General features: G+C 44.2%; 1 protein-coding gene across 4 annotated transcripts in view; it reads left to right on the top strand.

Annotated features, from left to right (window-relative positions):
• The first annotated feature begins 3,792 nt into the window (after positions 1-3,792).
• The window catches only part of elmo1 (engulfment and cell motility 1 (ced-12 homolog, C. elegans)), an 89,039-nt gene continuing 66,917 nt past the window's right edge, over positions 3,793-25,914 (top strand). The window contains exon 1 of one of the 4 annotated variants that reach the window (XM_056441430.1): positions 3,793-3,885. The gene's annotated coding sequence lies outside the window, so the exon portion shown is untranslated. The other 3 variants (XM_056441353.1, XM_056441497.1, XM_056441292.1) reach the window with 3 other exon arrangements.

Genomic DNA, 25,914 nt, shown 5'->3' with positions numbered 1-25,914 from the left:
ATGCTGTAGGGAGTGTTTGTGAGAAATTCAAATTGCATCACCGCATAACAGCTGATACATGAGAGCGTCTCACCGGATGATTGAGAGCTCGCTCTTTTTCATTTTCTCTCCGCAGCGGCTCCGTCCATCCCCTTTCTGGTGCTTTGGCCAACAGCCGAAGATAAATCGGCCTCATAGAAACAGTCTGTTCCACGTCGACTTCTCTCTGAGCAGAACAATGAATCTCCCAGATGAGATTCAGTCACAAGCCGCTGTGCCACGTAGAGAGAATTTGGTCCGCACAGTCTTTATTGCAGCACTCCGTCTTCTTGGACAAGGGACAGGTCAGATGGAGTGCCAGGCCAGACTCTTTGGGAAGATTATGTTAGAGGCTGCACATATTTGCTGAAAGAACTCAGTCTTTTGAGACTTGAGCACTGCGCTGAACTCATGAATAATCATGTTTGCCCAACGGGGGAAAATGCAGGGATGAGGTTTCTCTTTCATTTTGATAATGTGATGTCATCTTGGCACCGGATGTGCAGAACTTGTGAAACAAGGAGTGCTCAAATCCAAGTGAGTTACACAACAGGTAAAAGTCCATCAGAGGTCGAGTGTGCTGCGTTGGGAGTCTGCAGCACGCAGTCGGCCCACTTCACCCATCAACGGACCACATGGCTTCACACAACCACACCGCCTCTTTGCAGCCTCAGATAAACAGGTCACATCGCTCTGAAGCTGAAGTCAGAGATGCTAAAGTCACAATAAGTCAAATGATGATCTGGTTTTGTTTGATTGCTGATGTTTCCGAATCTGAATTGTGTTTTTGTATTTAGACATTATTTTTGCACAATGTGAACTGTCTGAATGTTGAAACCCTCCAATGTAATGCAACTCACAAAGGTTAGACAACAGAATAATTGGCAACTGTTTACTTTTCAAATGTCCTTCCTAAAATTACTTGTCACACTGAGTGAAATAATGAGTTTCCCTTCTGTTGTGTTTCTTGCCGTCGCAGCCCAACATATAGGCAAATGAACCATTTCAGTGGCGTTTAAATTGGCTGAGGTTTGAATCCTGTGTTTTTCACAGAGAAGAACAAACCCAGTAAAAGAAAGATTTCTGACCACATTATTTATCAGGAGGGACGGGGCTCCTGTATAAATTCTCCTGCTGAGTGCAGACTGAATGGGCTGCAGTACTGTCTGCTTTTCACTGTTTACACTCTTTTTTTACTCATGGGCAAACACTCTGGGATTCATATCAGAAACATGTAATCACTGACACTTAAAGGGAAGGGGCCTCATGTGGCCCAGTGGCAGAGTCCTCTATCCTGTCCCTACAAGGAAATCCAATGAAACTAGAACATAATGCTGTCGGCCCGAGGCTGGGCTAAATCAAAATGGTTCCAGGCGTAATGTACCATTAGAAGGTCATAGTCATATCCTCCAAACAGTTCTCTGTGGATGTGTGTGGAGACCAGAGAGCGTTCAATAACCATGAATTATTGAAGTCATTGTTCCTGTTTGTCTTTGGCTCCTTGCTGCAAGATGGAGGCCGTCGCTTCTTTGTGTCACCCATCACGGAGAGAAAAGATGTGGCGTCCTCATTGTTCATTTTACATCCGCTTTATTCTCCAGTCTACTTTTGTTGAGACGTCGTAGGCCATGCTGATATCCACTAGGGGAGCTCAGGCTCACTTGTAACATGTATTACATACTCATAGTCTATGATATTTTCCCATTCTTAAAAAGCAGTCAACAAAAACACACACATCCAACAGTTCTTAAAACCATATTAATCTGCTCATTACTATAATAATTAGTGCTGAGATTTTTTTTAAATAAATGGTTTGCCATACGTCTTAGATTCTGTCTGAAATCTATTTCACGTTTTCTGTAAAGCACTTTTAATTGCCCGGTTTTTAAATGCACTGTAGAAATATGTGACATCCTCATTCTGCCTTAGAAAACATAATAGTTGAACAAAGCTAAGGAAGTAAATACTAAACCCACGTGTCTTCATTATCAACCATTATTCAATTCAATTCAATTCAGTTTATTTGTATAGCCCAATTTCACAAATTACAAATTTGTCTCGGAGTGCTTTACAATCTGTACACATAGACATCCCTGCCCCAAAACCTCACATCGGACCAGGAAAAACTCCCAAATAACCCTTCAGGGGGAAAAAAAGGGAAGAAACCTGGAGGAGAGCAACAGAGGAGGATCCCTCTCCTAGGATGGACAGATGCAATAGATGTAATGTGTACAGAAGGACAGATTTAGAGTTAAAATACATTCAATGAATATGACAGAGTGTATGAATAGTTCATAGTAGGCATATTCCACGATGGAGACCTCCACGATCCATCAGGCAGATGGCGGTGGGGAGGAGGACAGGGCGGAGTCTCAACAGGACAGTCACGTAGTCATGAGCAGGAATTCCACCACCCAGACGATCCATCAGGCAGATAGGATCTATGCCGTCTCATAGGGTCCGATGACCCCATGAGACGTAAAGTCAAAAGGACTTCCGGGGAGAAAGCAGAGTTAGTAACGTGTGATTGAGAGATGAAAATTCATCCTTAAGGAGAGAAAAAGAGGAGATAGGTACTCAGTGCATCCTAAACGTCCCCGCCCCGCAGCTATAAGCCTATAGCAGCATATCAAAGGGCTGGACCAGGGCAAACCTGATTCAGCCCTAACTATAAGCTCTGTCAAAGAGGAAGGTCTTAAGTCTACTCTTAAACGAGGTGACTGTGTCTGCCTCCCGGACTGAAATTGGAAGCTGGTTCCATAAAGAGGAGCTTGATAACTAAAGGCTCTGGCTCCCATTCTACTTTTTAAGACTCTAGGAACTACAAGTAGTCCCGCATTTAGTGAGCGTAGCTCTCTAGTGGGGCAATATGGTACGACAAGCTCCTTAAGATATGATGGAGCATCACCAATCAAGGCTTTGTAGGTTAAGAGAAGAATTTTAAAAGTGATTCTTGATTTTACTGGGAGCCAGTGCAGAGCAGCTAGTGCAGGAGTGATGTGATCTCTTTTCTTAGTTTTAGTGAGAACACGAGCTGCAGCATTCTGGATCAACTGGAGGGACCTAAGAGATTTATTAGAGCAGCCTGCTAATAAGGAGTTGCAGTAATCCAGTCTCAAGCAACAACGTGAACCAATTTTTCTGCATCTTTTTGAGACAAGATGTGCCTGATTTTTGAAATATTACGTAGATTAAAGAATGCAGTCCTTGAGATTTGCTTTACGTGGGAGTTAAAGGACAAGTCCCGATCAAAGATAACGCCAAGATTCTTTACAGTGGTGTTGGATGCCAGGGCAATGCCGTCTACAGAATCCACATCACCAGATAATTGATCTCTCATTATGTGCTTCTTGATCCAAATAAGGACTATAATAATCACTTTATTTAGACAGCAACTTAAAAAAAAAGTTTTACAATGAGCTATACAATAGATCATTCAAAATAATAATAAAAAGTTAAAAGTCAAATCCTTTTTTCGTGATACATGTTGAACTGCAGCGGGCTGGCTGACGTCACAATTCTGATTGACTTGAACGTAAAACTTAAATTAAAAAGTAATAACACTTCAAACTTTACTACGGAAATCAGACCAAGCTGCTAAACGTACTTATTATCCTCAAACCCAAATACGATGATCCTGATTGAGCTCAGGGGGAAGTTTTCTGACTCCAGAGCCGACTTTATTTCTAACGGATGAAACGCCACCACCCAGTCGTGACCCGGTGACTCAGTGGAAGCAGCTCCACGCGTCCTCTGTCTGGCATCGCGAGCAGCCAGCAGACGGCAGAAGAAGAAAAGAGGAAGTGGAAACATCAGCAGTATATATCTCTATACGGCAGAGCGGAGGGGAGGAAACACAACTGCGAGGTGACACACACTCACACACTCTCTCACAACACGCACACTCACACGCAAACTCCAGCAGCGCGTTAGTGGAAGAAGTGTCCTCGCGCCGCCAGGTTTGTCAGCCCGCTTTCTTTCTCTCGCGCACGTTGTTGTGGTTTTTCCAGCTCTACTTCCTTCGCGTGTTGTTGCGCTACATGTTGCGGTGTTTCGGGGGTTTGTCTCTGTGTCAGTTACACGGCAGCGAGGCGCTACGAGGTCTCATCTCGCCCTTTTCTCTCTGCGTGTCCCTCCGCCCGGCTTTACTTTAGTCAAGTGGCCTCAGCGGCTTTTGGGCGCTGCTCTTTTTGTTGTATTGACATGTCTGCTGAAAGCAGCGCAGCCGCGCGCTCTGCTCTCACGCGCCGCACGGAGACTCGTTGAGCTGCAGAACCGCGAATGCAGCACGCCGGTGGCTCCGCTCCGCGTGGGGCTGCTTTCACTTCGTGGTTTTGTTAAACAAGTGTGCGCGAGTTGTGTTGCGTTAGCGCCAGAGATGACACCGAGCCGCCGCGGAGGCAGCCGCTGCTCTCCCGGCTTGTTTGTTATAAGTGCATGCTGTTCGCTTGATGCACAAAAAGAAACTCCGCGCCCTAATTAAGGCGCCGCTTTCCGGGTGTGCGGTGTGTAACTCCAGCCCAGCTGCACGGCGCCGTGGGCCTGTGACGAGGAGAGGGAGACGGGTGGCTCATGTCACGCTCTCCTCCGTGAAATGCACAGCAAGGATGTCATAATGCGTTATGGTCTGGCAGCAGTTCCACTTCTCGAGGTCTAGTGCCTGACATAACGTCTTTCTTCAAACCTCGACGTCAGGGCTTCCAAAAAGTTATTATGTGCCCCCCTCCCCCCACCCTCCCCCCTAATTAATGTCTGTCAGATCCGTGTTAACCAAACTTGTGTGGCTTGAATCAAAGCAATGACCCCTTGACAGGTTGACCGTACGCCTTTGGGTTGAAGCTATAAACAAATTAAGTTGTTATCCTTGGTGTACTTTTACTAGTAGAGTTCATGGAGACATTGGAGAGAAGCTCAACGGATTTGTAAAAATAAAACTACCCACATTCTGAGGTTTTTGAAGGAAAATGTTCATGTAAATTATTGTATCAAATTATGTAATGCCTAATTTTAGTCAATGTATTTGCAACAATAACCTAACGGCTTTGACACACCAAATTCCCTGCCAACCAGTTGAGTCCGTTCATGCTGCAATTTAAAGTATTTAAAATCTAGTCGGCACAAAAGTCAAAATTGGAAGCTAAAAGTGGTCAAATGGCTTTAAATGGTTGCACATAATTCTGCCACTCCAGGGGGTAGAAGTACAGATATAAACTTAAGCAGACCTACTGGGGAAGAAAGAGACCACGGCTAAACATCATCATTTCAGGATTACTCTGTGATGTATGGATTCACCACAGCTGCTGTGTTTTCTCTGTGTGAGATACTTTTATGAAGCTCTCCGATCCACCGAAACATTTCTCGGTAATCACTGCTGTACAAGACAAATGTGTGATATGTGTGCTGAATTGAAACTGCAACTATTCTTCCTCATGCCTCCCACAGCGGCCCCTGAAAGGGCCCCTGGTTGTCTGTAGACCCCACGTTGAGAACCGTTGCTCAATATGTCCTGTGTGATCACTCTGTAACCATTAACCACAGCAGCATTGCACGCTGTCATCTTCTCGTGGGCCCTCGGCCCCTCCGGGCGGCTTCTGATGCAGCGAGAGCCCACTTACACGGCCGGTTAGACGTCCCTGTGGCGATGGCCTCATCGCCGCGTCAACGCGACAATAAACGCACGCTATGGCCTTGAAGCACAGCCGCATGTGCGTCCTCGTCTCTGACACGAACATACGGGGGCAGCTCTCAAGAGCTCGTCACCGGGGGTCATGTATGGGTTTTGGTTTCAAGTACCACTCTGGCACGGAAACATGTTGTCTGCTTCCTCCTTGCTGTAGTCGTCTGTGAGGATGAAGAGCGTTCCTTTATGTTAGTTTCTATCAGGGCGGCATACTTGAACGGAGAGATTCTGTTTTGCATTGTGAGGTTTTGGCCTATATTTGTACTCTGTCTATGTAACTAGTTGATAGTGGGTTAGAGATTGATGTTTGGTTTCAGATCCAGGTCTGGCGCAGCTCAAGGAAGGCAATTTTCAACTCGTACTTAAAAACCGCTTACTTAAGTGCACCCCCCCATTACACCGGTATGTGAAGCTTAGTGTGTGTGTGTGTGTGCACAGCGTTGGTCGGTATCAGTCCAGTTTAGAATTGAAGTGTGCCAGAGGCGTTATGTTTCAGTTTTACAGCCACCAGAGGGACCTACATGTCAAAAGAAATGCACACACATGCAAAAACAGGTTTTATTAGCCACAGAAAACCTCCACTTCTTGTTAGCTGGCTTTCCCAAATAAACATTTCTTCATCCCTACAGGGTCCTAAACATAATAGATAGTTGCAACACCGCAGTAAATGAAAAGTGAGAAGGTAAAATACGGCAGCCTTGAGTTGCACCATTAGTCAGGAGCGAAACAAACTGATGGAATTAAACTAGAGCGCTTTCGTGTCTCATTTGAAATGGTGAAAACAAAATCTAGGAAATCAGATGAGCGGAAAGAGGCAGAGATGGCCAGGCATTTTGAAAATACTTTTTTTGGGGAGTATTGGTGCACTTGCTTATTGAGTTGCATCACATTGAAGCTCCTGATTGTCTCTATTTGACAATGCCTCCTGTTTGGCATCTTCTCACCACCTCCCAAAGTTCAACCATGCCAATTCTGTCTGTTCTTGCCTGTCAGAGCTCCCTCCCTCCCTCCTTCTTTCCTTTCCTCCCTCCCTCCCCGTAAAGCCTGTTATCTTTCTCTCATCATCTTACTCTCTTCCACTTGCTTTCTAACACATTCTATCTTGCTTTCGCTCTCTCTTTGCACTTTCTTCTCACCCTCACATATCTCCCATATACCTCCTCACTTTCAGTTCTTGCTCCCTGAGGGAAATGAAGCTATGTAAATCGTTTCTTCTCGATGTATACTCGGCCCGCTATCTGCCATCTTAATAAACTCATTTCCCCCTCATTTTCCTCAAAGCTCAGGATTGCAACATTTTAGCAACGGCAAAAAACAACCAGCGCCCAAAGATTGCTGTCGTCTCTCTGCCACTTTATGTCTTTTCTTTTTGTGCTAACAGCCTTTGCATAGAAAAAAAAACTTCATTTGAAGTACTGGTATTCTTGCTTGCCGTACAAACCGGTGCGCATGTCCTTTGGCAGCTTGAGGTTAGATTAACTTGCTGTTCCAAATGAGATGAATGTTGCCTTGCATAATTGCTCCCTGTGGAACGAAGTAAATGAAAACAGCAGGTAGGTAGTGGAGGTGCGATGGGAAGGTGCCAGACAGCCAGACACACATCGGTGGGTGAGAGAGATCTCCGAGGTTCCTGCCATGTTCTGCTCTTTCGTGCACTGATTGTTGCCTGGGGATGACTATAAAACAAAGAATTTCGTCACGTGTTCCAAAAGAAATGCCATGAATAAGAGAAACTGATTTAAAAAGTAGTTTTATAGCAAAATGATATAATAATAATAATGATATAAATGTATATGTTTTGTTGTTGGAGCGCATGCATATGAATCGGTCTAAGTGCAGAACATCCGCAGTCCAAGTCTCGACCCTATGCGGAGCGACGCAGCCCCAGATGACCCAGAAACTGATGTGGCTCCCTCTGCCCGCTGCATTCCAGCCGTGGTGCTGTCGCAGAGCTCTGGACATATTGAGTGAGAGTTTCGGCAGCTCTCTGGCTATGTGTGTGTTTGTGGTTTTACGCATTTCTCAGCGTGCGAGCCTCCTGACCCAGGCGGATAAACGGTTCGGTCGTCTCTGGGTCCAACCAGCACGTCCCCGCTTCAGCTGCGTGAGAGGCTTGAACTGACTTAGTGCTGAGAGTCGGGTGCTTTGTCAGGATTGTCAAGTTGTGTGCGGGCGTTACTCGCCTGTATGCAGCTGGTGGAGTGGGATTGTCCGTACGTGTCGGTGGCGTCACACAGGACACCGTTTGCGGCACGTTTGCACAAGTGCCGGAGAAACGGTTGTTGCTTTGTTCCTCCATCTTGCCTGCATCATTTCCTCAGGAGCCGTATGCTGATGTTTTAGTGTAACCCAGGTGCTAAACACAGTTTTGTTTTTTGCATCTGCCACCTAATTATAGCTTGTGTGTCTCTCAGCCCTATAGGTGGTGTGTATGGTGTTGGTCATCGCAAGATCTCTGTTTCTGTTCATTTATGGATGGTGGCTGTCCCTCAGTCCAAACAGCAGCTATGATGTGTTGATCCCTGCGTCATGATTACTTCCATCCACACGTCCGGTGCATTTTGTTCCTTTTTCTCCCCGTCAATGAACATATGATCAGATGTTCTGTCAATATCCAATCAGATGGATTATTGCTAAATCACTCATCTCAATGGCTTGGCAGAGATCAGAGGTGTGAGACTGAGTTCATTTAGGCCCAGCGATGTACGTTTACACTGACCGTCTTGCCCACTACTGTCTGATGCGAGTATATTAAGTTGCCCTAGTTCTTTCGCACTGCTCTCCTCAAACTGTGCACTTGTTTGCGTGAAAATGTTTATTCACTACATTGCAGCAGTATTTTAATAATCATTCACACTGTGCATTGCAGAGAAAGTTGATGAACTCTGAGTGTGAGCTGAACCGGAGGCTAACTTATAACGTGCTTCAAATAGTAGGAGGTGTCCTTTTCCCTGCAGCATTTATGTTGTGCTTCATGATGCTTGCTTGCAGTGAAAAGAAATCTAATGTCCCCACATTTTTGATCCTTTTTTTTTAAGCAGAGAAAATACACATCACCTTCTGCAGTATATGCACAGTGAAAAAGAAAAGCCTGTAATAACCAAAGTGGGATATGAGATTCACTGCTCTGCTTCACTTCCATTAAAGTAACAAGGGAGGTGAAGTGGAGTACACATGAAGGGAACAGGCATAATCATATCAAAATAACTTACAATCTCTCGCAGGTTCATTTTACCTTCAACTTCCAACTGATAAACTCATTAATGGGAACTATTATTTGGTCATAAATATTGTGATATTAGATTTTCTCCATATTGCCCACCCGTTGTGTGGGGGTGTGTGGGGGTGTGTGTGGGGACCGGAAATAAAACTAGCCTGTTGTTTTTCTTGGTGTGGGGGGGGGAGAGAACAAACAAGTCAGTCTTGTTTGTTTCTTCTTTTACCTTTTTTTTTTGTTGCCTCTATTTCTCCTCGTCTCTCCTTTTCAAAGCTTGCTCTGGGTCTAAGCAATAATTGTGGTTTCTCAATTTGCTTCAATTTATGTATTGGCTTGATAATGACTCTGTTGAGTATTGATTTATTCTTCGCTGTGACTGAAAGGAAAGAAAGAATACACAGAAGCCACTGGCAGAATATGTAGCAGCGTGTAATCTTGGGTATTGTTGATGCTGGCGTTGCCTCGCAAGCTTCTCTAAAATAACACTTCGTTTGAGATACTTTCCCCATGCACTAGTTTGCTTGTGGCTGCAGCAAGCGTGTTGTTTTCACGTTATCTCTGTGAGGAAGTCTTGGGGGTAGACTGCAGAGAGAGGTGCAATAACATATTTCAACGTGTTGCATAATTAATGTATCAACTCAGATTACGGATTTGAACCCATTCTGTCAGGACCGGGCCGCCGCGATGTCAACGAGCCGCAGCAGTGTGTGTTCCGTGAGACCGGTGAGCGCTACCTCCTCGAGAGCAGATTGAGGAGGCGTGGAGGGGCTCTCATAACATGCCAAGGTCACTCGCTCGCTCGCTCTCTCTGGCTGGGGAACTGCAAGCCTTGAATTGAAGGTGTCTTGCTTCATGTGGGGGCTGCCTCTGACTCTCTGAATAAATCACAACACAGAAGGACACTCGGAAACAAGACACTTTGATATCTCCCTCTCTCGGCCGTCCTTCTGCTCTCTCTTCATCTCTCCCTTGTACGACTTCACCGGCTGATGCCCGCTTACTTTCGTTTCTCACTTTTGTCTTGCGTTACCATCCTGCTATCTCTTTTCCCGCCTCCTCTCAATGATTCACTCGTACGTTCTCACCAGACCTTTCCATCAGAACTCTGTGTCTATTGCTCAGTTCCTGACCCTCGCTGCCCAAACATTGACCACCATCAGCAGCGTTCAACAGGGCATCTGCAATGAATCAACCGACACATGTCTCCAGTGGTCGTCTCTGCTGTGTTAAAGCTCAGCAGCAGCCTGACGTGTTTCTGTTGGCTCCAACCAGCCAGTAGAAACGAGACACAATCACTCTCACACCCTGACGCTGCCCTTCATCTCCGGTTAGCAACACGAAGGTGTGATCCGTGGCTGTAATTCATCTGGAAAACAACCTCTGCGTGAGGAAGACTTCTTTTCGGCCCAGCAAAGCCTTCCTCAAGGGGGATGTTGATGCCCTCAAACGGGTGAAGCTTGACTAGAGCGCTAATGAACAGCTCATAATGTCTTAACTCTGTACAAGGAGCGATGCTCCATCTTGCCCTCGTGTCTTTTTGTGTCCATAGTGTTTGAAAATTGAGGTTTTAAATGAGTTTCTTTTACAATTTCCAGACACGTGTGAATGGACATTCATAAACACATATACAAACAATTAATCACATCTTTATTCTTGTCTCCATTATGCTTGATGTTGGAAACTGAGCAACGGCAGCACCGTGTGAGGCTGTTGGCTCTCTTCAGACATTAACACGAGAGTAAAGGGTGTTTCTGTGGCGGAGGCCTCCCGTTTGAGTCTTCTTCCTCCTGTTTGTGCTTCTCAGTGTTGTTGCTTCTTGTCATTCCTGACAGCGATCTCGTTGTGTCTATAGACGCAGGTTTTCCCCGCCATCTGAGACCAAACCTCAAGGAGTGCTTTGTTGTCGCTCAGCGTCAGCCGTGCCATTGTGTTGAGCTCCGGATTCTGTTGCTTTTTGTGGCGTGAGCAGACTCCCCATCTGTAAACCACCTGCCCGTGTTATGCTGGCCGCACATCAGTGTTTTCCATTTCCTGTGGATGCTACACGTTGTCAGTGTGCAGAGCCCTTATCTGATTCCCGGCTAAAAACGGAAGAATAACATGGCTCAGCTCAGCTGGGTTAAGCACGGCTCTGTATTGAGAGGAGAAGGGATTGTAGTGGCAGACTAGCTGGGTTTAATGTTGCCTTCAGGGGCTTGTTGCTGTGTCTCTTCTTTTGTTGTCTGGAGGGGAATCTTAACACTCTGTGTTTGTATTTTTGTGTGTGCATGTATTTGTGTGTGTGTGTCCAAATTGTCTGGCAGCGTTTCAGTGCTGTGGAAGAAAGGCAAAGGAAATACCAGTGGTGTTTTCACAACAACGGGACAGCTACTGGATGCATAACGGTCTTATGGCATCTGGTGAAAGTTTGCAATATATATATACACTACCGTTCAAAAGTTTGGGGTCACTTAGAAATGTCTTTATTTTTCAAAGAAAAGCACTGTTTTTTCAATAAAGATAACATTAATCAAAAATACACACTATACATTGTTAATGTGGTAAATGACTATTCTAGGTGGAAACGTCTGGTTTCTAATGAAATATCTCCATAGGTGTATAGAGGCCCATTTCCATCAACTATCACTCCAGTGTTCTAATGGTACATTGTGTTTGCTAATCGCCTTAGAAGACTAATGGATGATTAGAAAACCCTTGTGCAATTATGTTAGCACAGCTGAAAACAGTTATGCTGGTGATATAAGCTATACAACTGGCATTCCTTTGAGATTGAAGTTTGAAGAACAAAATTAATACTTCAAATATTAATAATTATTTCTAACCTTGTCAATGTCTTGACTATATTTTCTATTTAATTTTCAATTCATTTGATAAATAAAAGTGAGTTTTCATGGAAGACACGAAATTGTCTGGATGACCCCAAACTTTTGAACGGTAGTGTATATACAAAGCAGGAGATTCCTGAAGTAGATTTCAGTAAATGAACACGCCTCTTCTGAACTGAAGGGAGGAGCTCCACTTCCTGCCAACATCTGCATTTGAAGAGATCCATTTCCTGTTGACAGAAAGTGTGAAGAGAGAGGTCAAGATGTGCAGCACAACCACATGTCATGTGGTGGTTGGTCGCTGATGTTTATCAGCATCTATCTTTAGGGCAGGCTGACAAGTGCATCGTGTCATGTCTGATTTCTGTTTCCATGTATTCAGTGAATAGATGTGTATATGTTATCTGCTATGCACCGATGACATCATCCAATGACATCATACCCACAGCAAAGAAAGCCTGGCCAGCGGAATGCCCTCCTCTTGTTTTTCTTTCTTTGCCCCATCTTTCTCCATCTCGTTTCACATAAATGTGGTTTACATGCAATTAACCCATACAAGGCAAAGATGAAGTTCTTTGAATCATGAGCCCTAGTCCATAAATAGACTAACTTCAGCCACATTTCTTTTGCTGCTTCTGTACCACAAGCAAAGCCCTCATCCACAGTTAACATAGCAATAATAAGGCAACCACTGGCAAAGCCTCAATGAATGGCTTCGAAGGAACCGGGCTCGGCATGCAGGGGGGGTGAAAGCCTTTTAGAAGCCGCCAGCCACCACACTGTTAGGGTGGAGCCTGAGCTGGCATAGGCACTGGCTCATGACTGCCCAGACAGGCAGGGCTGCAGCCTGTCAGAAGGTAAACATAGGGAGGAGAGGGCATGGGTGTAGCATATGTTTAAAAAAGTTGCGGGGGATAAATAAATAATAGGAAGGCAGAAGGCAGCGTTTAGGGGTTAGCAAATTAGTGAGCGAGCCCAAAGATTGTCTATGGGGCATCTGTCAGAGTGGGGAGGGTGTGGTGGTGCATGAAGTGGAGGTTGAGCGATGAGTCTCAGAAATGAGCAAAATAACAAGAATCTGTGGGACCGAACATTGGAAGGCACGAAAGACCGAATAACAGAGAATATTTAGAATAACGACGGCAGTTTATTATTCGTAGCAAGCATGAACTCGTGTGTTGTGGCTGCGTGCAGCGGTGTGATACTCATGAGCCGCTGGCCGTGGGGATGAATGACATTGTGCCTCGGTCACAATGCCGGATAGGCCAAGAGCAGCCAGCAGGGAGGAAGAGAGGACTGTTGGTGGAGCCAGACCCTGAAGCCACCCAACCACATGCGATAGGCATAGGATGTGTTTGCATGTGTGGAATTAAGGGTAGCTTGATGTATGGCCACAGCTGGGACGGGAGGGGGGGAGGCGGCTGTGGGAGGGGCTGTGGGAGGGGACGGAGAGACAGCTGGCAGAGCAAAGGGTGAGTGTGACAGCCACAGTGACTCCTTTGTTCCCACGCACTTGTGCCAGTCGCAGCGAGGAGATGCCTGATCTGTGAAGTGACTGAATTCTTTCACAGCACCTAGGTGTGTGTGTGTGTGTGTGTGTGTGTGTGTGTGTCATCTTCCATAATATCAGTGCACTTGTGATGATAGTCATCAGTACAACCATAATTGTAGCGCCAGCAAAATGGAACAGTAGCATGTTCGCTGTACGCGTAGGTAATGAGTGTTGAGGCCTTGTCTCCTGAGTTATGGTTTAATAAGAGGAGTAATTTCTGCTCTGGAGTCTGGAGGAGTGTGCCCAGTGGTCCCTCGCATTGGTCACTTGAGATAGCTTACTCCACTTTTTATTAAACCTGTCTGTTGTGTGGACATTTATCTTTCTCTGCACGTACATTTTCACTCCTCAATACCAGTAGCCTGTAAATAATGGACCAATGGGCAGAAGGCACTCCATCGCTTATTCTTCCTTGCTATTAAAAGGTGCTTTTTCCCCCTCTGAAAGCTCTACTCTAAAGTATCCACTTTCTTGCCACCGTTTAGCTTTCCAGTTATTTTATTCAGGAGTTCAATACGCCTTTTCAGCTCCTGACTTCCTCCTGTGATTATCTGAACCATTTAGTTCAAGTAGGACATGTAAAAATAGCCAAATCAATCCCAAATGTTCTCATGCTTTTTGCACCTCTCGATCTAGGCTAGCGCAACCCAACAGGGGATAGAGTGACACGGCATTCAAAGCTGGGCAAGCTGAATGGCAGACTGGCACTATGGAGGAGGGCGTGTTCATTAAAAATGTGACTAGTAGCAGTGATTCGGGCCTTGACACACTTTAAAAGCCATTAAAGAGGCAGTGGCGGATTATGGTTTGTTGAGTTGTGATGATGATGTGACCTTTTGGTTATTTCATGCTTCAACGGCGATGGTAATCCTTCGAGCTAAGTGGGGACCATGTTTCCATTTAAAGACGTATATGATGTGGGCAACACTGCAGCAGGAGTTCACAGCAGACAAAATAATCGATTGTGCAGAAATGGCACTTACTGTAGTGTGTGTGTGTGTCCGTGTGTGTGTCCGTGTCCCACTTGCATACATATCGGTCAAAAACATTTTGAACAAAAAATGGGTCATCCTGTACTTTGGATTCAAAGATCACAATGACATAACAAACTTTGATGTCATTATTTCGCTCCATATGAGTGATGCAGGTCGACGTTGTACGTGTTCCAAACCTGAAAGTTAGACTCATGAGAGACGATGCAGCGCCGCTCTAACGGCAGCGTTCAGTGAGTAAACCGAATCATACTGAGGCGGCCGTGTCTTTGCAAGGCACCGAACGGAGCAGAAACTTTATGTTTATTGGAGTTTCATGGGAAAACCTGCACTGCAGTGCAATGATGGCGGGAGCAGAAACTACACCACCATCCTGTGCGTCCGACTTTCCCCGATACCGTATCGTCTGAAAGCAATCCTGGTTGTGTATGTTTGTCTAAACGCTGGACACAAGGAAAGCCCGGCCTTGGTGGCTCGGCAATCAGTTGCAATGGAAATTCCCAATCCTTCACATCCCATTAAACTCTGTGGAGCACACGCCAGCACTGAGAGCCGAGTTGAGCTCCTATAAGGTCTGAACCTGAGCTTTAAACCTCACTCAGACTGTAGGTGTAACTGTAATGCATGTTGTAGTACTTTGTTATGTAAAATACTCTCTGTATGATGTCACATGTTGTTCAGCAAGCCTGCAATGTGATGTGGAAAATTGCAACCTGACACGTCTTTTTTTTTTAAATAACTTTTTAAATAAACATTTACATTCATGCATTTTTTATTTTTAATGAGGCTGAAAAAATATCCATATACTCATTTCAACTAGAGAAAATTGACCTTTTTGGGGAGGAAAACCTACCAGACACCAATTCTAAGCAGAATTTGTAAACATTCGTATGCGAGTGAAGCTGCAGCCAAGTGCCTACCGACACTTCATGTTTAAATACCTTACAACATACTTGTTTTTATGCAATTGTCAGTTAAATATTCCGATCTCGTTTGTCGTGGGCTTTAGATATGTGACCAGAAAGACAAGCAGATCTCATACAGTGAACACAATTGTTCCTCTCGTGGTAGAGGAGGCCCAGCATGTTCACCCTGGTTACAATCTGTCCCTCTGTGTTGGTACACTTTGAAAAGAGACATGTTTAACAGATGGCCACCATAACATATGAGGCCTGACATTACAGTCATTACCGCTCTCTGCATAGAAAAGTTCTCTTTTCTTTCTAAATTAAGTGAAACTAAGACTTAAGCTACAGCATTGTTCTTGCATTATCCTCACTGCTCTATTCTGGGACATCAATTTTTTTTTAAAAATAAACAAGCAATTCTGTGTGTGTGTGTGTGTCAAATTGAAAGACACTTGTGCCTGACCCTGTTGAATGAATGGTAGGGCCCAGTTAAAACGGAGGGAATGATTTTTGTGTTGGAGAAGAGTTATTGATTTGCCCCGCAGTGACGCAGTTTGATTAGTTGCATAATGTGGAAACTTGAGCTGGTCATAACCTGATGACCTTTTATTTAAATCAGGGCCCAGCTTCATAACATGAGCCATCAGTGTTTTTAATAGACAAAACACAGTTTATGTTTACACCTTCTCTGAAATGCTCCCACTTAGAATTAGAGAGGGGGGGAGAGGGAGAGGTCAAGATCAATTTATGATGGAGGCGTTTTTTTCTGCTTGTGAATGAAGAATGCAGTGCTGGTCCCTCCTGACTGATGCTACAATGGCTCCCACCTCCTCCAACACACACACACACACATTATACTTTCCGGTTTCACGGTTAGACAATGGGACTATAGACCTGTTTCCATGACGTCCCTCTCTGACCAACCAAAAAGCACCATTCATCCCCGCCTTGGTCACATGACCTAGCAGGGCTTTTGTGTGGTCCCTACCCCATCTCTCTATACATTCTCACACACACACACACACACACACAGACATACACAGAGGGGTCCAGTGAACTTTTTCAGCATGGTTGTTCCTTGAAGCGTGGCCACAGAGGCTCCGGTCACCGCTGTCTGCCGTGATCGGTCACGGGGAAGCTCTGGTCAAACCATTCCTCGTGTCGGCCCCCCCCCCTACACTCTGCTGCTTTTGAAGAACTTTACTTTGATGTTGTGTGTTTTTCTACCCCACAAACTGTTGTGTCTTTGGAAACAAGGTGCACTTTTGGCGTGTTTCTTTTGACTCTTGAACTCGCCTCAGTTTTGAGCTCTTGTTTGATATTTCACGATATCGAAAAAGAGGACTTGAACTTTTGATGACTAAGAAGGAAAGAGAACCCACAGTTGTAAAATGTCTCTATTAATGTTCCTCTGTTTTTATCTCACGTGTGGTAACATTTGATTTTCAAATAATATGAAAATACAATATTATTTAAAAAAATATAAAATAGGCATCAAGATATCATATGTTGTTTATTTAATCGATACAAAAACCAAAGTTGCGATATTTGTGTCTGACTCTTTCTTGGCTGTGAGCAGTAACTTCCGACAGTCTCTGCTGGTGTCCCCCTGTTTCCAGTCTTTTCGCTCAGCCAGCTTTGATCAGACAGATATGAAAGTATGAATCTCTGCTACAGACACGACACTATTGTAAAAGTCACCCTGGAGCGTTGTCATTCTCACTCTAAGAAATGCATCGATAACAACACTTTATGCATCGATAACAACACTTTAATAGGACCAGTGGAGTAAATGTATACGGCAATACACATTTGGTGGACTCCCCTTCACAATCTGCGTGGCATTTAGTTGTATATAATCTGCTGCTGGTTTTAGTATCATGACGGTCACGTTCTAGTTCTTTCCTTCAGACATCCAGGCTCTTCTTTCCAGCTTCCTCCTAATGGTCTCGCTATGTAAGTTGATTAAACCAAAGACTGCATGGGCCTGCAGCCAGACCAGCCACTGGGGGCTTCTGGGGGACGCACATAACATAGCAGACATGTTTATCTCCCAAACCCACATCTGTAGCTGAGGTACTTTAAGGTTTAGAAACCACTGTTATCAGCCTCAGAATTCAAATGTAATCTTTTGGGAGGAAATTTATGGTGTGGTGTCTTTTATCGTAACTCTCGCTGTATTATCTGTGATGTTGCAAATTCTTCTCAGCCTGCTTACAACTAAAATAGATGCTAATGTCCCTTTGCTGATTGCACATGTAAACAATATATGGGACATGGGTTGTTTTCATCACAGCTATAAACCAACAATCCCTGCTGCTGCAGAAAACTCTGATTTGTGATCGAGGTTTGTATATACAATTGGGCGGTATTTCCTGACTCAATCTTTTTTATATCTGTCAGTTTGGAAGAAATGTAAGATTAAATTCAAGATCGAGATCGAAATACACAGTGGAGAGTGAGAGTTTGGCTGCTTTGAACAGGGCTGAACAGCCCGAGAGCAGAAGGTCACACCGTCGGTGACTCTCTCTCTCTCTCTCTCTCTCTCCCTCCCACACACACACACAGTGAAAAGGCTTCCAGGGTAAACACCTAATTGTGCTGCTCTTTTCAGTTTTTAAGCTCTCAACACTGACCTTGATGCTGACTGATATTGAGTTATGTAATGGGCGAGGATGGCTTGTTATTTTTAAATCTAAAGAGAAAGGAGATTGTGTTTGAACAGAGCACATATCGTGTTCCCATCAGTGAGGCAACAGAGGAACAAAACAACATGTGTAATGGTTACGTCATGTCACACTCTTGAATACACACGCTGTGAGTGCAGAGGATTACAATATACACACTGGGGTATTTTTAATATTACAGGTAATGTTTCATAAGCACTTACATTTTACCAAAATATCACAGGTTGATTGATCTGGGAGCAGTGGTGGACCTTTTCTGTGAACCATGTTTGTCTGCTGGCAGCTCAGCATTTAGTCCATCTGATGTTGGATGCTGTAAATAATCGCTCCATTAAAACACAAATCCAAATGAAGTCCGTCATGACTCATCATGCTGATGATAATGAGATAATGGCACTTGGCCACCAAACATCTTTATCAGTATTCACAGAATTTCAGATCAACCATGACCACGTTGTGATGATGTAACTATTTGTCGAGGAACAGTTTGTCGTTTTGGGAAGGTACGTTTATTCTGATTCATGCAGAGAGTGCTTGAGAAGATCAATACCACTCTCACAGCTGTGTCGTCGTGATGAAGCTGGAGCCATCAGACGGTTAGCGTAGCTCAGTTTAGCCAAAACACTGGACACTGTCCAAAGCTCACACGATCAGACAAGCACTTCCAATGCCGTTTGTTCAATCCAATCCTTAATTAAGGTGTAACAACATCCAGCTGTGAGTGTTTAAATGTGCAGGAAGTCAAAGCTGTTGGACAGCAGGGCTAACTGTTTCCCTGTTTCCAGTATTGATGCTAGCCTTAGCTAACTGTCGAGCTAGCTCTCAGCAACAGACCGAGTCAGCGTGCTTCCCAAAACGGTTTTAATTTAACCCCAGAAAAGTTCAAAATAGCCCTCGTAACTAAGCATACTGGCCGATAATCGCACAGGCATAATACTCACAGCGGTACGAGCTCGCTGTTTGTTCTGTTCGTTCCCTCCTTTAGGCCATGCAGGTCAGAGTTCATTCACTGAACCCAAGTGGACCGCGATGAGGCGAGCAGGGCGTCAGCAGCACACTGTATGAACATGTTCCAGTTATTACTGTTATAAAGTATCACAGTGGATAATAGGAGGATAAGTTACACAGCGTGGAGGCAGCGAGACCCAACTCACAGTATAACTCTACTTGACATTTCATGCCGTTACATAGACCCAGGAGTGTTGGTCCAATTAAATAGCTGCAGTTGCTAACGGGTTGTTAACTCTGCCGCTGTGGCTGTTCACTCTGTAATAAAGGTGTGATTTGGACTGTATTTTGCTGGGGAAAGACTATTCTTAACTCAGAAAACAATGTATTATGCTACACACATGTAACATTGTGGTTGTTCTCATCACAGTGTTTTAAATGGTCATTGAATGCAGTCATGCGTGAGTGTTGATGGTTTGCAGACAGCATGCGCACACAGGGATGTATGTTGATGATGTTGATCTGGACTCCATTTAATGGAGGGATCTTCTGGTGTATATGGCCCATGATAATTACATTACAGTTACATTAATCCACTTCAGACTTACAAGCAGGAAGTCTGCCTCTCTCCAGTATCCTCTATGTTGTGGATATAATGGTACTCTACATTGTTACAGGCCAACAGCTTTTGTTTATTCGTTATGATAGAGACGACTCGAAGCATGTGTTAACTTAGCAGCCAGAGGCAGTTGTTTCTTGAACAAAGGAGATGGTAATTGTTGAGCTTGTGTTGTTTTGGGACGCAGCTCATACACCAACTTGTGATGTGCAGTTTGGAACCTGAAACGTGGCCCAGCTTTCTGTCTCAGTCACCGTTTGTAACGCAGACCACGTTGAACCATAACCAATGGAGTTTGCCGATTACAAGTATAACATGTTACTCCTCTTCAATGGGAATACATTTGGAGGTGGTTTTAAATAATAGATGATTCCCTGAGCTGTTGTGGAATTATCTTTGCCTGACAACCTCCTCTGCAGCCAGGCTGTGGGAATGTGCAGATTCAAGTGAAGTTTGTTAAATGGGAAAGAAAAAGGGCTCCGAAACTCATCCTTGAGCAAATGACGTCAACACCTGTCTGATATTATTATTATCCAACATATGCATTTACATTTGTACACTTCGGGTTTTCAGCTGACACTCATTTAGAGCCATTTAAAGTAATATCTGACTCGCCAACATTACGAGCATCTGGTAGTAATGCAGGCAGATCCACAGCTGACTGATGAGTCTCTCTTGGATCGTACAATGACAACAGTTATTTTGATAATTAGTCAGACTGCTGTAACACTGATCAATACAAATCTTACAAATTGCTTGTTTCCAACTGAGAAGGGACATTATTTCTTACATTATTTATGTATCTATTTCTTTTATTAGAAGCACTTAGTCCAGAGCCAGGCTCGCTGTTTCCCCGTGCCTCCTTATTTCTTGGCTGTAGCTTCATGTTTAACAGACATGAGTTGTATTGATCCTCTCATCCAACTCTCTGGGTGGAGTTTTTCTTTATCTGCAGCAAGGGTTGAAAAGGACAGAGGGTGTTGTATTATACATATTGTACACTCCCTAAAGCAGAGTTTTTATATTGGGCTATATTAATAAAAAGGATTTGCCTTACTTGACATTATGAATACACTTCTGCACACTACGGTTTTACTGCAGCACAGCTTTTATTATTGCTTTGTAAATAAAACAATTGCTTCTAAATCATTGCTACATTAGCAAACGATTCCCTGTTTTGCCACTCAATAATATCAGATTTTCACAAACCTAAGCTTTTATGTTTGCTCGTATCAATATTAATTATGTCTAATGTCTTATGGCTTCAACAGAACCTGCCTTGCATCCTAAGGCTGAAGAGCTCCTGATTGGATCAACAAACAGCCCAGACAGTCAGGTTAACAACACGATCTGCTGCTTGTTGAGCAAGTAAAAAACATCATTCAGGTCTGCTCATGGAGTTTATAAAACCTGTGCCTCATCGTCATCCTGCAACCGCAAGGTAGTCGGCTCGATCCCTGGTCTCCCATAGTTTTCATGTCAAAGTGTCCTTGAGCAAGACATTGAACGCCCAGTTGCTCCCCGGGGGTCTCGTACCAGCCCACTGCTCCTAAAATGCAAAGCATGGGTTAAATGCAGAGGTCAAATTTAATATTCTTATGTAATAACGTAATACATTTTTATTTTATAATAGCAAACCACTTCCAGATAAGACTTGACACACCACTCAAAACGCTGGTATCAACCACTTATCACATGCAGGCTTTAAAGCTGGCTGTTAACAGTTTGATCCTTTTTCATGGAGGACAACGGCTGCATAATAGATGCAAAAAGTGAAAAGCAGTTAGCCCAAAACATGCAGAAACATGTAGGGAAAAAATGGTAAGAAATACTGTACTTCACTTCCCTGCTTTATGGCCGTACGACCTTTTGCTTATAAATGTCGAATATGGCAGGGTGGACTGACTTTGATCAAGTGAGGAGATATTAATTCCTCAGTAGTGTTTGACCCCCATATGATTATATGTTTTACAAGAGCAGCCTTCGCAGGGAGTGTGAAGGGGGGCTTTTGACAGGAGGCAGAACGAAACAGAGCTGCATCCTGGATTGGTCAGTGGGGCTGACATCGAGGCCGGCACTCACCGGGGAGCTGAGATAGTTCGGATAGATTATTAAAAGCTTTTTTGTGCAGAATCCCCAATGAGATATCTGACTCAGCAGACTTCACTCTGTTTAATCTTCCCTAGCTGTTGTGTGTAAATCACCCAAAAACATTCTTGGCTGTCCTGCAAGATTTTTTTTTGTGGCAAAGGTCCTCTCAAACTTTTCACTTCCTCAGATCCTCATGAAACTTGGTCAAACCAAAGCACGTGACCGCTCGGCTATAGCTCAGCCGTGTCTCCTTTCCTTTATTTTCTCTGCTTGGCATAGACGAAACCCAAAGAGGACGGAATAGGTTTCTAATTGGCTTTTATTTGTTTGCTGGGGTTGCTGTGTTCAGATGTTTTAGATGCTCGTCTTTCTGAAGTTGGAAGGAGTTTGAGTCCAAACTGAAAGTCCTGGATGCCTTTTTTTGAGATTCAAACGAACCACGGTTGACCTCAGCATGGGTGGAGCACACATCTGTTTATGTGTGACACTCTCACAGATGGCCTGACATGAAGATGTCATTGCCCTCCTCAAACAGTAACTGTTTAATACATGTATCCTCTTCATTCATGATCAGAGACCATTTGTGGCGGGGGGCGGTGGGGACCGTCTGACTCATTCTGTTGCCGCTTGTTGGAGACTGTTCTGACTGACTGTTGCATCATGGCGACTGAGGAGAAGTGAAAGCATGTGCTGTGTTTGTGGTAATCACCTCCTCTCTGGCCGTCTTTGAATAGCGGTTCTTAAATGCTTCATTTAATCTAACTTATTCCATGTCTCGAGACTTTTTCAGCGTTTCTCACATGTTACTCTCATGTTTCTCTCATGTTGCTCATGTTTCGCTGTCTGCCGTGAAGAGTGAGGTTCACTGAATCAGACCTATAGGTGGAATTTGTTTTCAGGGTAAATCATTAAAGCAATTGTTCAACATTTGGGGAAATACCCTTATTTACCCTCATATCTGACCGGCAAATTTGAGGCTACAGTCAGCAGCCGACTAGCTTAGCTAGACTGGAGGTCGGGGGAACTTCTTGCTAGGCTCCGTCCAAAGGCAACAAAGTCCACCTGCAAGCACCTCTAAAGCTCACCAGTTAACACTGTAGCTGCCCCTCATTCTCTGGTAATTTCCCATTTTCCAATTCATTTTAGCAGACTCAGCCAATCACTCTTGTCTTTAGGCCTTTCTGAATACATATTTTAAAGAGGCATTTAGTTTATTATTGAAAAGGCACTTTTTCATTCTTAAGACACTGATTAGATTTGTTTCTAATTATTTCTGTATTATGTTGTTGGGAACCGATTATCAAGCCTCTATCTGATCAGCTGTACCGATGTGAACCACATCAGCCTTAACACCTTCTATATCTTGTGTTTGATTCATACAAAGCCTGAAGTGTATAAACTTTGCTCTCTGTAGTTATTGCACCGGCCATAAAGTCGTCCAGCTCATAACCCCAAGTAAAGCCTCAATGTTTATTCTCACAGCAATGCACTGGGACGGGGCAACCCTCTTGACATATTTATATCCCCTTAATGAATCCAATGGGCTCAATTCAGTGTGTTTTTGGTTCATGGTTTTTTTCTGCACATTTGGATTGGAATAGACTTTTTTTTTTTTACTTGCCGTCACCTTATCTTTAAACGTTGGCGCTCTTTCGGCTGACAGACCTGCTTCCTCTTTTCTCGAGAAACGCCTACTTCCTCCTTCTGTCTGTCTCTCAGCACTCTCGTTTGCCTGCGTCGAAGCACTGCACCAACCGTGGCGAGGTCTTCGTCTCCGGCCTATGATGCTGAGGACACTTCACTTGCCGGCAGACTAAAGTTGATTAGGAAAGAGTCGGCGCTCTCTCCGCCGCGAGCTGTTGTTTGCACAAGACGTGGGTAGATTCAGCGAAGAACTAGCAAGCCTGTTGGTTGTCAAGTTTTCCGGGTGAGTCCTCACGTCTTTGTGGTGTTTTTAACGCTTCCTTCGCACTGCAGGATGCAGTGGGCCTCAGGGTGCGGCTCCGTGCTCTCTCCTGCCTGCTCTCCAGTGTGTCGCCAGTGGGCTTGGACACTGCGGTCAGGTGTTTGCCGTCTGGCGACGTGAATGTCTCGGTACAAACTGCACATGTCTGCTGGCTGGTCCGAGATGGGACCCAACCAGAGAAGAATGGAAATGTCCAAACACGGACGTGTTTAAAGACAGTTGAGCATTGTGGCCTCATGGCTTCAGGGAGGATGGAAATGTGGTGTCAGTCATATATGTGATTTTAGAAAGGGCCGAGAAAGAGAACGCTTCCACTGCTGCTGCGTTGTAAAGTGGTTCCATGGCAATAGGAAGGTTCCTTCACGTTACACATCATGGATTAGATTTGTGCCTGTAGGTTTAATTGTACCTTGTATTTTCTTGTCCTCTGGAAGTGTCTCCTTGTCTCTAAATGTTCCAGTGTTTTGATTCTCTGGGCGTGCAGGATCCCACCTAAGTACTTCCTAATTGTTTCTGACTCACACGTTTACGTCAGATTGCAGGCGTGCTCATAACGCACTCTTTAGGGTACACTAGCACCGTGTTCAGCAATACAAGCAATACACTGTATGGGTTCGTGCTTCACTCGTTCTCCTGTGATTTGTCTTTCTAAATGCACATGCAGGCGGTTCCGCTGTGGACCGCGTGTGCACCAGTCACTCGGTGTCCTCTTAGTTGGCCCACGCCTCCGCGGGAGGTCGGTCGGCTGCGTTGTTACGAGCTGCTGGTACCAACATTTGACAGGATATCCTTGTTGCAACATTTTAGTGGAAACTGTGGAAACACAGAGAGAAGTCACCGGGCGGCTGTCCAATCTCCAAATTTGAGAAGATATCATTCTGAATTAGATGAAACAAAATGACTCATTTGATGCGTTGTTGCTGTTGTTTCAGGAACATTTGTTGTGTTTTCTTGGCATATTGTTTACATGTTAAAGCCTTTTAGAGCGTGGCACTTCCTCCTTTGGTTGACTCAAGAAGCCATATTTCTAAACTGACCTCAGCCTTCCCCCCTTTCCTTTTGTCTTCCTTCATTTGTAGCTGTTTTTCCAGCCCTTTGTCTTGGAGCCAGCAGCCTTCCTGTGGGCTGGGTGTTGGGCTTGGATGTGTATTTGGGAAGGATTGGGCACTCCACTATAGCATTTTTAAGTTTCAGTGTTGTCTTCGTCATGTTTTACTATCAGGACTCTGTGTATTTGTTTAAATATGTGATAAAGAAAGTATCCACATATTGAGTTAACACCTGAACAAATGTTGCTATTCAAAGTCTGTCAAATCTAGTTAGAAAATAGTTTGATAGCAGTAATGGATAAAGGGTTTGAAATGGAGGGCTAAAAGTGATCGATAAGTTAAAAGCAAATGATATATGATTGAAATAGCGAAAAGTAATGGATAAGAAATCAAGACATTTGACATTTCATCAGACAGGCCCGAGGGGAAACCTTCAACCAGAGATGGTAAAACACTGAATTTATGACTGGCGTTAAGTTACTACTTGTGTGTGTGTGTGTGTGCGTATTTCTCTGACATGCACACACCTCTCCTGAAGGGTGTAACACGACCATCCTGTTGCTAGTATTTATGTGTGTGTGTGGGTGTGTGAAGGCGTCACACTCAGAGCAACAATAATCAGTCCTCAGCACCGTGTCGCTGGCCTTTTGTATCGGCTCTCAGATAAGGGATGGTGCTCTTTTTGTTGGCTGTTTCACACACACACACGCACGCACGCACGCACACACACACACACACACACACACACAGGCCCCTGTGGCGAGGCCAACCCTTTGTAGAAGCATCAGATGAAGAGCTAGAAGGGGTTCTTTTGAAATCCACCCAGCACATATGTTAACACACACACACACAAGAGCATGATTATTTATTTATATATATATATATATATATATATATATATATATATATGCACACGAGAGCCTCAGCACAGGATGTGGTAGTTCAAGGTGATTAGTTTTTGAAACCTAAGAAAAGGATTTGATGTCCCGGTGGCTGCATGTTGCTCCATGATATGAATGATTGAAAGTAGCTAAAAAAATAGTTTTTTTTGTGCTAGCATGTTTGATTGCCCACATTTGATGATATGATGTTGCTGTTTTGGAAACCATAATAATTACAGCTTAAAATTGTTTTTAAATGATTTGACTTGGAATAGTCAGGGTGAGTCAGATTTACTTAAGAAGTATCGGTTGTTTGAAACAAGTACCATACGGTTTTTGTTGTATGAGATGAGTCAAAAGATTGAATCGGGGAGATATTTGATCGAGCACCAGTAACCTTTGTGAAGAAGGCGTTCATTCATATAGCAACTTTTCAAGGGTATGAACTTTACAGCTTAGTTTTTAGAGTCGTCAGTATGTA

Source organism: Pseudoliparis swirei, chromosome 1, assembly GCF_029220125.1.
Source record: "Pseudoliparis swirei isolate HS2019 ecotype Mariana Trench chromosome 1, NWPU_hadal_v1, whole genome shotgun sequence".
Lineage (NCBI taxonomy): Eukaryota > Metazoa > Chordata > Actinopteri > Perciformes > Liparidae > Pseudoliparis > Pseudoliparis swirei.
Note: the sequence above shows the minus strand (reverse complement) of the source record. Positions and strands in the feature narration are given on the sequence as shown.